Raw genomic sequence first — 10,694 nt, forward strand, 5'->3', positions numbered from 1 at the left:
TGTTTTTCTGAGTTTTTTTTTTCTTTTTTTTTTTCTCCCACTTGTGAGTATATTTTGTATTATACTTTGATATATTTTTGCTTACCATTCCAGAGAAAGCCAGGCTGATGTTGTGGGGGTTTTTTGTTTGTTTTTTGTTTTTAAAGAGACTTTTCTGTATGTGAAAGTACCTGCTCGCATCACTGGTTACCATGACTCGAATAGCGAGAAGGTTGTGCTCGGCCATCTCTTCCTCGGGGATGACCCTCACGGGGGCCCAGTTGGGGCAGGGGGCCGCGAGCCAGCCACCCGCGCTGCGGCGCCCGCGGACATTCTTGGCCTTCTTTGGGGAGGTGGGCTCCTCCGCTGCCTGCCGGCACCAGCCTAGGAAAAGCACAAAAGCGATAATACGGTATTAAGGCGAGTCCGAGCAACGGAGGCAGTGGAAAAGACACAGCGTGCCCGGGCCCAGAGGGCACTTGGCCATCGCCAGCGATTCTGGGCACGAGGCCGCTGCAAGGCTGGGGTGGCCTGAGCTTGTGTAAGGACGCGCTCTTGGCTTTGCTTGGTGGGACGGCCACCAGGCGGGATGGCTAACGGCAGCGAAGAGCCACGTGCAAGCCGCACAAGTAACGACCCACAGTCTCTCTTCAGGCCCTTGCTGTAGCAGCACGCAGTTGCGTGAGCTCTGCGGTGAGCAGGTGAACCAAGCTTGTCTGGGTGGCTAAAACCTCAGCTTAGGTTATTTTCGCATGTTTATGCCAAAATACAAGCACTGAGCTGGGAAAAGAAGAAACAAAACAGTAGTTAAACAGCATGATCCCTGGACTTTGCACTCAGGCAGGAGGAACAACGACGGAAGCCCGAGCCCCCTAGCACGTGCCAGGTGATGCAGACGGAAACGGAGCGAGGGGATCATCTCCCTGGTTAAAACCTTAACTTTCTTACGGGCAGCCTCACCCATCCATAACCTGCCCTGCACAAGCAAATCACAAATCTACCAGCGGAGCCAGTCCCGCCACGCTCCAGCAGAATGGACAAACGCACAGGTAAACGAGTATGGCCTTGCTTGGTTCACCTCCCACCATACAGTGCTTTTGCTATATTTAACTTAACATTGCTGCTTCTCATTTATACCTGCAGAAGTGAGGAAAAAAATCAGACTTGGGACAAGTTTTCTCATCTGTTAAAACAAACTATCTATGAAACATCTCTTAAGCAAACTCCTCTTTAACTTGCAACTCCTCCGCGCACTGCAGGAATTCACTCATTCCTCCCCTTCCACCTTGCAAGAGTTTTCAACTCAAATGTTCAGTATTTACACTGCTCTGAGGTCAAACCCCCACCTCGGTGCGTCGCTTGGCCCCTCTGTCACCACCTCCCTCTGGTGCCACTTCTGCCAAGCTGTGCACTACGCGCCTCAAAACCAGCTGTGACGGCACAGCCGTGCCGTTATTTTGCACGATTTAAGTTGCTTCCAGCCTCCCCCCGAAAAAGAAAACTGATGTTCTTAGCTTGTGCACTTCCTTCAGTTATTTTTTGTGCTAAAGTCCTATCCATGTTAAGGAAAAATGCTCTACAAATACAACTCTTGTTTTGATCAGATTAAGTTCCCTTACTTGCACTCACAGACTGAATAAAATGGTTTAGCAGTGATTTTTGTAGTAGTCTTACTGACTTCCCATTTCCGAAGCAGCAAAGCATCTCACACTTAAAGGGCTGTGCTGAGCTCAGGTTTTTCATGCTCCATAAAAACAATATATTTTCATGGCTTGAAAACTCTGAGTGCTTCGTTGCTGGCAAGAGAATTTTTTAGTTCTTCTACTTCTACAGACAAGAAACCAAACAGGAAAAAGGAGAGGCTTATTGAGGAGAGGCTAAAGAACAAGATGCTCCCAGTTGAAAATACGCACTGACACCCCATCTCCCTGGGGGAGGCTCAGACTGCTGCCTGCCCACCCAGGGCAGGGCAGCCCGGCGCAGCGGCCCCAGCTGCAGGGCGGTTTTCCCCGTCCCTGGCCGCTGCAGGCGTCCCTCTCGCGGACAAGGCCCCGGGGGCGAAATCTTCATGGGAAGAAGCCCCTCGTCCCCAGAGCTGGCGCAGATCTGCTCATGCCACTGCTGCTCTCCAGATGCAAAGTAGAAGGAAGTCTGATAAGCCAGTACGATAAAATACAAGTCTTTCACAGCACAAGGTAACTTGCTCCTTAAAGGATACTGCGTTTATATGAAAATCAGAGCAAACAAAAAATTGCCACGCTCTGCGTGTAAACTTTGTACCTGTGACTGCACCAAGCAAAGCCTGAGATGACGACCAGCGGCCAAGAAGAGATTTGTTACTTCAGCACCCAAAATTTGTTCAGTGAACTGCCTGTTGAATAGTCAGTTTTGCCGTTTGCTTTTACACTCCATAAGTATTTTTTCCTCTGTTCCCCATATTAATGGATTTTTCCCAAACACAGTAACAGGCAAGAGGAGAAAACACTTTTATGACTAACAGAAATGCAGCTGAAAAGCATAAAAACCCACAGAGGGGCAGACAGAATACCTAACACGATTGCCAGCACGGTTTCTGAATATGAACAGATTGAGTTGTTGCAATAGCCCTTTACACATCCAGCTTTTAAATCATCACAGACATAACAGACATAGGGCTGGGGAAGGACCTCAGGGTGCTGTCGGGGCCACACTGTGCCTGAGGCACCATCATCTTTAGAGGAAGAGTTGCATTTCTATGACTTTTCTTTTTTAAAGGTACCTTGGGCGCTCTCTCCTTTTTTTGAATCCTGCACACAGAAGTTGACTTTCTGAGGAATCTGTTAGAGAGCTGAGCGCTCTCTGAACTACATACCTTCTCATTCATAGCTATACTAATCAGGTTGGAGAACAGCATCCTACACCAGGAAGCAGAAACACTCCTTACCAATTTATTTACTCAATATTTGCACTTTGACATACGATTTGACAGGTCTCTCCTTAAGGCAGCCCTGCCACGGCTGCTGCAATCCGGCAGCACGGCGCGGAGCAGCACCCTCCACATCCACCACTGCTGCCGGCGGGGCAAAACGCAGCGCGACCGAGCGCTTCGGCCTCTCGCTGAGGAGACGCGTCAGTGCCAAGGTGTACGAAATGAGTGCAAGGAGCAGTGACAAGCTGTGGGGGCACTCATGTAAACGCTGTGAATGAAAAGCGCGGCCAGTTCAAACAAAAGCCTGGGTATTCCCCAGACATGCAGCCCTACTGTTAATTATTACCTGCACTTCCACGGCAAGGCAAACAAACCAAATCGGCTATCAGCTGGAATCTGCCTGAGCTGCCGTTAATTTTAAAAGAGTAACAAAAAAGAGGGACATGAAAGTGATCCGAAACAAAAAAGGAAAAAAAGAAYTTTTTTWAATAAATATAAATAAATAAATAAATAAAAATATATAAATTGGAACTTCTTTAAAGCCCTGATTTTACAAAATAAAATAAGAAGGGCTGTCTGAACTAATTTCTCCTGAATCAGCCCAAACGCTGAGTACTTGCACAAAGGTGAAGCACACACGTATGCTTCTGAGCAGCTGCAAGCCTAAATAAGGAGCAGTCCTCATCCCTCTCCACCTCTCCAGCTGGGAAGTGCTTTAAGGCTCACAGCTCTCTATGTATCCTAGAGGGCCAACATCATCGTGGCATCTAGGGGCAGGCTCCCAGTGAGACACAAGCATGGCGATGCCGAGGAGCACGACACCGACCACCCAGAAGCGTTGCTCCCGTGCAGAAACTTCGCTCCGAAACCTGGTGCCCCGATTCCCATTATAATCCATTTTGAGAGTGAAGCACCTCAGACTGGCAACTCTGGTTACCGTTACGAATTAACTCTGGTCACACACCAGGTTAATTTGTTAATTACCATGTTACACTGGACCCCTTGGAAGGGCGGCAGAGCTCCGACATAACCCCTTGGACACCTAATCTTGTCAGTGCTTAAGTCCTTCCGTAGATCTGTACCTGGCTGTACTTACTATCGCTATCCTCACTTCTCTGCTAGAAGGCAGGAAAATGGCCTTACTGCTGTTCACCAGACGGGAAGGGGCATGCGGATGGACCAAGGCATTCGTCCGGGATGACACGGGCGGTCTGTGACATTGCAGGGACCTCGCGTCCAGCCGGCGCTCACTCCCAGGTCAGGTTTCCTCTCCAGGACAGGGAGATTTGCTACTAAAAGCTAAGGGGCTGGCTCAGAGGAATTGAGCTTTAGAAGATAAACACACACAATGCAAAAGCTAGAGAGGCATCCGGTTTCGGGAACAGAGAAGGGCACAGCCCCCAGCTTCCTGCTGATACAAACTGGTGTGGTGCCACTGACCTACACGGGGCAGCACCAGATATTATCGGGGAGAACCGAGTCTTCAGGAAACAGTCACTCAAAATAGCATTCACTTACAATCTTACTTATTTCCAACACACGCTCACTCCCCACATCCTGGTATCTTATGTTTCAGCACGCTAAAGACCTCTAGCTGCGAGCATGCACTCTCCATAGTCACAGTTTGGACTAGAGTTCTCACTAATCCTTTGCCAAAATGTTTAAATAATTTACCCGTGAGGATATGGACATGCTGAGCAGTGGGAAGGCATTAATCTTACGGTAGCAGTCAGCAAACCAAATCTGCTATGCGAGTAGCACTAAACGAACAGGCAGTACACGCCAGGAGTATCTAGCAACACGCTGCGGGCCAGTTAAAGCGAAAACGTCCTAACAATTGACTTGCCTTAGTGCATTTTCGGTGGCCGTTTCCTAAATCAGTCGATACCAATGAGCCAAGGGGCTAACACGCTAATTGCAAAATCCTCCTATGTGCCTCGATTGCGGGGGCAATCCCCTCAGCTGTACTTGGGAATGAGCAGCAGGCCTGCCGTAGCCTGCATAACCTGGTAGGTGTTTGCTTTACGGACCACATTCACACAATGGGAACTTACTGCCCAAAAACTTGGTGAACAGATTAAGAGAATTTAAGTTTTCCATTCCTTAAATTACTGTTAATCTCGCCGTTTTAGTAACTGGAAGGAACTGAACATGCCTGAAAATAGTACGCTATATCCTGATTTTGTGTGGGGGACCATTCTTTGAGAACCACATTGCCTGCCCAGCCACAGACTGGGGTGAGTTTATTCACTTCAGTACATGTCTGGAGCCCATTACGACAAAATGGAGGTTTCTTCCCACTTCAGAGAAGCTCAGGCGATTTGGGTTCAGTCCCTCAGTTATACACTTCCCTGAACAAAAGTGAACAAGTTACTTTAGTGGAATTTTCCAAAGGATCTGGACACCCAAATCTTATTAAATTCAGGAAAAGCCTAATTTTAATCCCACTATCCTATGCTGTCCATGTTCACAACAGCACTACCAACACTCCCTCCTTCCCTGCTTTCCCTGGGTGGCCAGAAGAAAGGACCACTCGCAGCTTTAGGAAGCAGCCCATGACACTGAGTTACAACTAGAAAACACAACACAGGGAACCAAAGTCCTCTAACAGAGAAAAGACTTCACAAAGCATTTTACAATGCAGATCAATGCTCAAAATACTGCTGTATTCACTTCAGCAGTAATAATTCTGAAATGTAAAACATTTGTGTAATAACCTCTGTGCTGAGACTGCTGATTTCAAGGGCTTTGTGTCCTGGAAGCAGCATCATTGTTCAGGCACAAGCTCGAAGATCTGTTTCTTCAACGCCAAGTGTCTCTCTTTAGTCTAAGCCTTCCTGATCAGTCCTCGACTGACTCATGTTGAGAGTAAATAACGGCTTTTTTTTTTTTTAAGTGGAGTTTAGCTGCTTTCAGTTAATTAAACAATAGTAATATAGTCAGTGATTTAAACGGAACAATTCTGTATTCATCTGACCCTCCCACTCAAACACGACGAAAAATTTGGATAAACAACTTCTCCTTTGTCTATATCTAAAAACCACTACAGCATCATCGCACTGGGAGAGAAACAACTGTTTTCCTTACAGCCAAGGGATTTAGGAAAAATGTGCTGCCGTGGAGAAGCACTCCTGAAGCCTGATCTGCAGCGCTCATAGCCACATCAGAGCTCACCCAAGGGTCAGGGGTGCTCAGAACCCACTCCATGGGCAGCCTCGGCCAAAGGGCCCATGCAGACCCCTTGACAGATCCAAATCTCTTTCTAATAGAAAACACTTTACTCCCCATGAAGTGTTCTCGCAAGTTTTCTCTATTCAGTATTCCTCCGCCAGCTGAGCAGGCTGGAGCACGCAGGGGAGCGTATGCAGAGGAGCAGGGAAGACGACAAATTCGCCCGAGCCTGCGGGTGACGTGGCAAGGTCGCGTGCTGGACGTACGGTTTGAAGCCAGGGCCCCAGCTTTTCAGAATCCTTCAGCCTGTACTAGCAAGGGATTGCAAAGCATCTCAGCACTGTTGCTTGGCAGAAACCGGGCAGGGCTGGCACTTGGATAGTTTCTAGCTGATTATCAAACCAGAGAGATGAACTGCAGTTCATTCACTGCTCCGCAGAATAGCAGCCTCTAATGAGGAATACAACGATTTCTTTCGGAGGCCCCTGTATATACAAGCCCAGCAACTCTCCTGCAGGAGTTTTTAACCAAGCTTTCTCTTCGCTTCTCTGGAGACACCATCTCTGACTAAGCCCTGCACAAAGTACACAGACTCGAGGTAGCTTTATATTAGCAAAAAGCATGCAAATTCAACGCGGTTGTTCTGCTCAATGAAAGATTACTGCGACTATGCTTCTGTCAAGGACAGGCTTAAAAAGATTTAAAAAACTTACAGAATAATATCCAGACATACCTGAGTCACGACCTAAAAACAGTTTTTGCCTTTTTATTTTTTCTTTAACAGTATCCTTGGTGCTCTGGCTGTGCTTTATAAGGTCTAGCAAGTTGTTTGAGCCCCTGCAGCTCTCCCATGCGGGCTGGGGAGGGCAGAACGGGGCAGAGCCCCGCATACCCCAGGTGAGCACCCTGCGCAGGGCAGGGCAGCCTGCGGAAACCGCGCTAGACACCGAGACATAGCCTGCAGCCCTGAGAGCGCTGCACATCGGCCACAGGCCCAGAAACAAGGATGGAGAAATCCCTCACATGGGGGATTTGGGACTCGGAGGTCTCAAGGGCTTTTGCAAACTCCTCATCTGCACCACATCGCACCGCGAGCATGGCTGTGCCAGACCAGCTCCACTAGCTCTGCTAAAAAGCTCCAGCTTAGATTTTTGAAAGGTGAAATTTAAGAGTTGTTTACTACCCTTCCATGACTAATAAATTGCTAAGCAAAGTCTAACACCAAGCAAGCTCTCCGTCCTAATGAAAACCAGATAAACGCATCATCACGTCCCTCCTCCTCATCAGAGAGGTTTTGCAGACACCTCAGCCCTATTTAACGAGGCGAAGGCGCTGAGTTACACCAGGCGTCTCACCACCACCGCACCAAGTCAGCCCCAAAGACACGCCGAAACCCAAGTAAAAGAGCGAGCTATGTCCGTTTAGGCCATGCTCATGGTGACTCATCTGTGATGGGCTCACCAGGGCTTGCCCAAGCAAGATGACACAGCAAGCTCCCCCCGAGGACATGAGGCAGCGCTAGACCATTCCTCACCTTCCTCTGCCTGCTCAAGAAATTGCCTGTGCTTACGCCCAGCCCTGAACCAGGACTTTGGATTTGGTGTAGTGGCACCTCCGGCAAGTCGCTTCACCGTTCATGACTCATTTAAGCCTGCAAAACAGGAGCAGCACTCACTCAGGGCTGTCACAGCAACTCAGTCACGTTCAAGGGCTCTCAGGCCCTCGGATGAAAAGCACCACAGAAATCCTAAGGGCTGCGCAGGAGATGGGCGCCCAGGTGACTTTCCTCCCTGCGTAATGGGCCCATCGCAACCAGTTACGGCTGTGCCCACGCGCGTGGGGAGCTCGCCCCTGCAGCGAGGACGGGGCGGCGGAGGATGGCGCCCGGTCGGGTCACCTCAAACACCTCCCTGTCCTCCCAAACCATGGGAGCACCTCCGAGAGGCGACGTTTCTTCCCCAGCCCCRCAGCAGGTGGGAGGTGAGAGCCCCTGCGCTGGGCGAGGGAGGGCGAGGGGCTCTGCTGGCCTCGCGCAGACCTGCTGGCTATGGCAAGGACAGGAGTAAGTAACTTTAAAGCAGAGGTACTCATCGATATAGGCAGCTCCGATGGTGAAAGCAAATAGCAGTTGGCCTCAAAAACTGTTAAGAAATTCAGTCAGCAGACCACAAATAGATCTGCAGCACACCCAGCACACTTCACTGCTTCGCTGACTTTTTTATTGTACAATAAATCCCCTCCCCCCAAAAAAAGCCCACCATTTTGAGTGTATTTATGGGTCCTGCTTACATCACACCAGTGCTTTAAGAAAGCCAGTCAGGCAGAAGGAGAAGGAGGCATCTTCATCTTCATACAAATGCTGCAGAAGCACAGCTGAAGTGAAGGAAACCGGGATGAGGCAGAGGGAYGTACGGCCGCTGGGGCCCGAGACAGGACCGGAGAGCCAGGACACTTCCCGCTTGCTCAACCTTTGCTCCTGCTGCAACACACAGGTCACCAGCCCACACGGGAGCCAAAGCCCAGCTCAACCCTACCACAGCCCCCGCTGCGCCCTGCAGCCTGAGGTAGGTAAGGCTGCACGTGTGAGAAACCACCGGGGAACAATTTTTTCATTGAACACGGCCTCTAGTCAAAGCAGAAAGGCAGCTACTGCAACCAAGACACAACGCCTGACATTTCACCCATCGCAGTTTTGCCTGTCTTTCTCCTCACGCTTGCTCCACACATCTACACCAGCCATTTCCACGTTACGGAGTCCAATAGACGGCAAAGAATAAAACCAGAATGTGCCCTGTTTCCGTGGGGTGGCCCATCGCTGCCTGGGGAAGGGGGCCAGAGGTCCTGCCCTGCTCCCACCCACCCACCCGCAAATGCTCTTCTGCTGCCCTTCTCCTCCCACTCTCCCGCGGGCCCACGCAGCGCACACACCGCTTCTCCAGCGGTAACACACTTCTTCAAAGCGCCCATTACCTACTTCACAAGCAGCTACTTCTGAATCCAGGCACAAAATATAACCAGGGAATTTGAAGCTGGCAAAGCAATGCAGAGCTCAAAGCACACGACTTTCGAATGCATCCAGGATGATGCACATTAACACATTAATGCAAATAAGCAAAAATTAATACAGTAATGAAGGAAAAAGCAACTCGGTGCAAAGGTATCAGATATAATGAGATTATATATTTATGGAAGATGGCTTCTCAGAGGAAAACTCTATGATAGCACATTATTTCTAAAATTTTAGAACAAATGTATATTTTATCAGAGCAATCTGTGTTAGTCTGGTATATTAAYGCACAAAATAATTGCAAATTCAGAGTGCAGCTGCAATGGCTTAAGTCCCTGGAGTGATCAGCAGTTTAGTGTCTGTCAAAATAATATTTTTTTTGCACACAGACCCAAAGCAACAAAAACCTTTAAACAAAAACATGAATTAATACCAGCAGAACAAATGCTGAAACAGCAAATTCAAGAGTACTTCACTGCAGTAACATGCAAATTTCTTTGTAATTTCACATTTCAAAAGAACATATCAGAAATTCCAGCCATTTGAAACGAGTTTGGAGCCCACCACCTGATGAGATGAGATCAAAGCCCCTGTTCTTTTTATGTTAACACGGTTCATGAAGAATAGGCTTGGGGGAATATTTACATGACTAATATGTATACTTGGACCAAGCATTAATGCATAATGTCTTCTGATCTTCAACAACATGATCTTTCATACAAAAAAATCAAGTCATCTGCAAACATGTCATGCCTTTGAAAACATAAATATTAATGCAGAAATTGGGTGCATTTCAGAACTCATTGTTTTGATTGGAATGTGAGGAATGAGCAAGCCAGAAGTGAATTAAAGCCAATTAGAATAACTAATTGCCATAATGTTGTGGGAAAATGCAGACCATAGCCCTTGCTTGAGGTTGGAAAACACAGAGAATCAACTTTCAGTGGTATTTAATTGCTGTAGCAGTCTAAAAAAACAGAGGAACAGAAATTACTCTTCTTGGTAGACTTAAAAGAAAGGCTGACATTTGAATTCAAGCGATTTCAAGAAATTTTGTCTGCACTCTTTTTTCAAATCAAATATGCTTAAAAATGGCAAATTCTTTTTCATTATAAAGCATTAGCATATTACAATAAAGGAAGGTTACCTTTAAGTATTCCTGGTACGCTTGATTTTCCTTAAGAGATACCTAGGCAGGTATCTGTGTTGCAGGTAACTGTGGTGCTTTAAGAATGAAATATTAGTTTGGCTTTTCAAAAAATACAGAACCGTGCACATATTTCCAATGCGAATGGCCACAGTGGGAATGGACAAGATGGAACCACTCTGAACCAGTACAGAAAGGAGGAAAGAGAGAGCAACTCCTGGACCTACCAGATACAGCAAACAAACTCTGCTGTTCTAGATCTATAAAGGCATCTATAACATCAAGTAGGTACCCAACCTTAAAAAGCATTAGCAGCGTCAAGAGACACCAGCATCACCTGCTCCGAAGCCACGGTTTTTGGGAGGGTCCTAGCTAAGGGCCAGCCCTAGCCTGGCGCAGCAGTGTGCTTGCCTTTCAAGCAAGTGCCACCGTCCATCCTAACGATATGAAGGGATAACGCATTATCGTTTGGTGTACGTGTT

The sequence above is a fragment of the Apteryx rowi genome, unplaced genomic scaffold (genome assembly GCF_003343035.1).
Source record: "Apteryx rowi isolate R43461 unplaced genomic scaffold, aptRow1 scaffold_58, whole genome shotgun sequence".
Classification (NCBI taxonomy): Eukaryota; Metazoa; Chordata; class Aves; order Apterygiformes; family Apterygidae; genus Apteryx; species Apteryx rowi.